Source organism: Mus caroli, chromosome 2, assembly GCF_900094665.2.
Source record: "Mus caroli chromosome 2, CAROLI_EIJ_v1.1, whole genome shotgun sequence".
Classification (NCBI taxonomy): Eukaryota; Metazoa; Chordata; class Mammalia; order Rodentia; family Muridae; genus Mus; species Mus caroli.
Window position 1 is genome coordinate 31,244,395 of NC_034571.1, and position 5,000 is coordinate 31,249,394.

General features: G+C 44.1%; 1 protein-coding gene across 1 annotated transcript in view; it reads right to left on the bottom strand.

Moving 5' to 3' along the window:
- Window positions 1–337, bottom strand: part of LOC110290101 (N-acetyllactosaminide alpha-1,3-galactosyltransferase-like 1) — an 11,280-nt gene extending 10,943 nt beyond the window's left edge. The window contains exon 1 of the mRNA XM_021156586.1: window positions 243–337. The gene's annotated coding sequence lies outside the window, so the exon portion shown is untranslated. The remainder of the gene's footprint in view (window positions 1–242) is intronic.
- Between the last annotated feature and the right edge of the window lie 4,663 nt (window positions 338–5,000).

Genomic DNA, 5,000 nt, shown 5'->3' on the forward strand with positions numbered 1-5,000 from the left:
TGTAGACCAGGCTGGCCTCGAACTCAGAAATCTGCCTGCCTCTGCCTCCCGAGTGCTGGGATTAAAGGCGTGCGCCACCACGCCCGGCTAATGGCATTATTCTTAAAAGCCAAGAACACCTTGATATATCATTCATTGTTTTGAATAATATAGTTTTTATGTCAAAGTTTGGGATTGATAACTATGATTTTTATCATAATAATCCAAAAGTTTATACATCTCTTTCTTGTGAGTCACTTTACCTTTAGTTTTGATACTGTAAAGATGAATGGCAGGAAAAGAAAATACCAGCTCAGGTATTGTGTGGTATCCTTCTGTTGCCGGAGTTTTCTCTCATGGTGACGTCACTGAATTCTTTTGATAATGGAAACCTTAGAAGCTGCTGCCACAGTGACCCCAGAGGTAACACCTTGTTTTATGGCTGCCAAAAATAGAGCTTTGTCTAATCTGAAAACCTTTACAAAGTTTTTTTAAAAATCTGATTTGAGTTTCCTTTGTTTTTATCTTTTTACCATAATATTTTTATTATTTGGGAATTTCACACCATGCATCCTTTCACACTTATTTTCCAGTCTTCCCAGGTTCACCCTCTTCTCTTGTGACCTCCCCACCAAAAGGAAGGAGGAGGTGGTGGGGGAGGGGAGGAGGAGAAGGAGAAGGAGGAGGAGGAGGAGGCCACAAGTCCAATCTGTATGGCTTATACCTCACTGGAGTGTGGCTAAGCTCCCAGTAGCCAGCCCCTTAAAAAACTTAATCCTCCCACAACCCATGCCAGAAGCTCTATGGAGAGCTACACACTAGCATCCTTGTCACAGTTTTTAATAGTTCTTTGGTGGTTTCTTATTAGGTTTTTCAGGGGTGGGTGGGGTGGGGGTGAGGGCTGTCACTGAAGCCTTCTATGTCCCTCTTTCTCAACTGTGAGTCTGAAGTCATTAATGCCACTGCAAAAGTATCTTCGTTGCCCTTTACAGTCACTGGGAAATCAGACAATGACATCCACATGGCATCAGCACATGCCAGGGACCTCAGCATGGCCTACAGTGGCAGTACTGACCATGGATATCAACACAGCTCTTTGCCACATCACAGGCCATAGATGTCATCGTAGCCCTTAGTGGCAGCACAGACCGAGGACGTCAATATGACCTGGAGTAGCAACTTCAGCCAAGGATACCAATATGGTCCCAGTCGGCAGCCAGGTCCCCAGACATCAACATACCCCCCCATACACACACCCACATTGCAGCCCAAACCACAGATGTCTGCACAGCCTTTGGTAGTGAGTGGCACAAGCCACAGATATCAACATAGTCCCTGGCTGCAGAAGGACCACAGATCCAGACACAGCCCTTGTCAGCAGCATGAACCACAAACCAGGGACATCAACAGGGCCTCAGGTGGCAGCTCAGACCACTCTCATCAACAGTCCCTTGGTGGAAACGTGGGCCACAGGCATCAATGTAGCTTCGTGTGGTAGCATACATAGACCACAGACATCCGTGTGGCTCTTGGTGGTGACACAGTCTCCTCTCACACTTGTCATTGCCAGTCTCTAGTTCTGTCTCTCATTGGTCTGGTTCAAGGGTTCTGCTTTCTAAGAAGGATTCTGATTGCCCAGACTCCTGTTGGATATCTTGCTGTTGCCCGGAGTCAGGGCGCTCTTTCAGGTAGGCAGAGCTAGTTCTATCCAGCTGGTGCATACCTTTCTGCCCTTGATGTTGGCCTCCCTTAGGCGCACTGGGCTCTTCCTTTGTGCCTGTAGCCTGCCCGCAGCCTACCCTCACCCCACCCCATCCCACATATGAAGCCTGCAGCCGCAGAAGCGCCAAGCTGCGGGCCAGCCAGCAGACAGACCTACTAGGAACGGCCCCTCTTCAGTGATGACATCTGGTTCCCTAGCCCATAGGTGGAGTAGATGTTGGGAAAGGACAAACTCAAAGCATTGGTTCTGGGCCTGAACGACAGCAGGGATGGTTAGACTGAACGGGGCTTCTCCCGGCTTCGTTATTTGTTTATAGAAATGTACCTTGAATGATGTATGCGTATGGATGACAGAGAAAAATTTCAACTGTTTCCCCATGCTTTTTAGACACTTTTTAGACATGCTTTTTTGTTATCCCAGGCAGAGCTGGCCCCACATTATTCCTTTTTAAGATGTTTTCATGGTGCTTATTTTCATGATTATAGAAATAGCACATTTTCAGGTTATTGAAAGATCATCACTGTGATAACACGATTACACTGAGACAGCCACACATAATTTGAGATTACAAGTACCTTTATTTCCCTCTCACCTCTAAAACTAATTTTGTTTTTGTTATTGAAAGAGATGCAAACATATGTATAGATTGGAACATATGATAAAACATTCCAATACCAAAAGGGAGATTTCAGGCACAGTGGGTGTTCCTTTGCCTAGCACCTGATTCTTGTCGTTATTCCCCACCCCATTACAGGCTTCATGGATTTTATTCTGTATTTTCTCTTTGTTCATACAGGCACGTATATTTTAAACACATGGCTTTTTTTTTTTTTTGGAGGCCCACAAATGTAAGCATATTAGACAGACTCTTGCCACTTCTGCTCTTTCACCCAGGATAGTTTGAAAACCATCCCATGGTACCGAATATAGATGTATCTCACAGCTTTTTATAAGTGAGCTGTATTTCATTCACAAATATAATTATGCATCTCTTTTTCTATTGCCAGGCATTCTGCCTGTGCCCTGCTGGCTCTAAGAAATGCCATGCTGGAGTAAACGTTCTCTGTGCCTGTGCCACACAAATCTGCAGGGTTCCTTCCTAGAGATTGTTATTTTTATTCTTTAAAGATTTATTTATTTGTGTTTGTGAATGCACTGTTGCTCCCTTCAGACACACCAGGAGAGAGCATCAGATCCCATTACAGATGGTTGTAAGTCACCATGAGGTTGTTGGGAATTGAACTCAGGACAGTTTATATGCAAGATAAATTCCTAGACGTAGAATTTTTTAGTCAGAGGTAAAACTTTAAGTAAATATATTGTGGAATTGTTTTTATATTAATCACATTCACCAACTCACTGTGGATTAGTTGATTCTTGTTTATTACCCTGACGATGAGCATCACTCCACGTTTTGGAGCTGTTATATCCCATGTGAACTGAGCTCAGCCTTCTTTTCTTTTCTATCAGATTTTTGTAATTTTATACTTACAAGATTCAGCTGTCAAGACCTTACGGCTTTGAAGATAGGCAAATAGGTTGTTTGAACAAAATGAAGTTTGAATATGGACTCACACACCTATAAAAACTCTGATGAGAAAAGGTCAGTCACTAGAGAAAAAAAGATAGATTTAAAACAAAACAAAGTCTCAGGAACGATCATATAGCCATCTCCAAAAAGGGCTGGTCTATACTTCCCCAGACATGCACAAAAATTAACTCATAATATTTCATCAGCTTAAATGCCAAGTCTAAAACCATTGGGATACAGAGAAGACAAGAAAGAAAAAAAAGCACCATTACACTGGTGAGAAGAAAACTTCAGACTGGGAGAAAATCAGTGAAAACCTGAGTAAAAGATCCAGGCAGCCACCTCAGCAGAAGCAAAACACAACACCCAAGCACAGTGAAAAGCAACTCAACGCAGACGTCCCTGTGTCCAGAGGACTCCCATGGATGCCAAACTAGATCTCTGGATGCTCCACCATTCTCAAAATGGAGTTGTGTTTGCTTATAACTGAGAGCCACTGCTCTATTGCTGTGGAGAGACACCATGACCACAGTAGCGCTTACAAAACAGAGCATCTAATTGGGGCTGGCTTACAATTTCAGAGGGTTAGTCTATTATCATCAAGGCAGGAAACAAATGCAGCACACAGGCAGACATGATGCTGAAGAAGGAGCTGAGAGTTGTGCATCTGGACCCACAGTCAGCAGGAACAGAGACTCTGGGCTTGGAATGGGCTTTTTTGGCCCACTCTTAGTGACACACTTCCTTCAGCAAAGCTACACCTTCTAATCCTTTCAAATAGTACCACTCCCTGGTGATTAAGCATTCAAATATATGAGTCTAGGGGCCCATTCTTATTCACACCACTACATTCCATTCCCTGGACAGCCATATCCTTATGTGGAAATGCATTCAGTACAATTTCAGAAGTCCCCATAGTCCCTAACTGCCTCAACACTATTTAAAAGTCCAATGTTCAAAGTCTCTTCTGAGACACATGGCAATCTCTTAAATGTAACTCCCTATAAGTACATCACGTACTTCCAACATACGATGCACAGAATATACATTACCAATCCAAAAGCAGGGAGCAGGGAGCAAGGTGAAGATATACTGGACCAAGACCAAAACCTAAACTCTGCATCACTATGTCTGACAGCAAAGCACTCCCCAGACCTCCAACTTCCTTCTGCTTTGTTGACTGCAACACACTTCTCACTCCTCTGTAGCTCTCCTTGGCAGGTATCCCATGATTCTGGCATCTCTAACATTGTGGGGTCTCCAATGAAATCTAGGCTTCACCTTTACAGCTTCACATGTTCAAATTCTGTTTTTTACAACATGTCCACTAGCTATCATGTATCTTTCTAGGATTTGCTTTGTTTGTTTGTTTGTTTTGAGACTGGCCCTCACACAGTGACTTAGGCTAGCCTTGAACTGATGGAAATCCTCTCCTCAAGTTCTGATATGACAGGGTATGAGCCACCATGCTTGGAGTGCTGGCTGATTTTGTGTCAACTTTACATAAGCTTGTTAGGGTTAGGATGTGAGTGTGCTTCATCTGGAAAGATGGAACATCAACTGGGAAAATGCTCCAACCGAACTGACTCATGAGCAAGCCTGTGGGGAAGTCTTTTGATGTATGGTTGATACGGAGGGGCCCAGCCCACTGCGGGAGGTTCCCTTGGGCTGGTGGTCTTGGGGGGGGGGGTGTAAGAAAGCAGGCTGAGCAGTCCACAGACAGCAAGCTAGTACACAGCACTCCTCCTTGCCTGTGCTTCAGCTCCT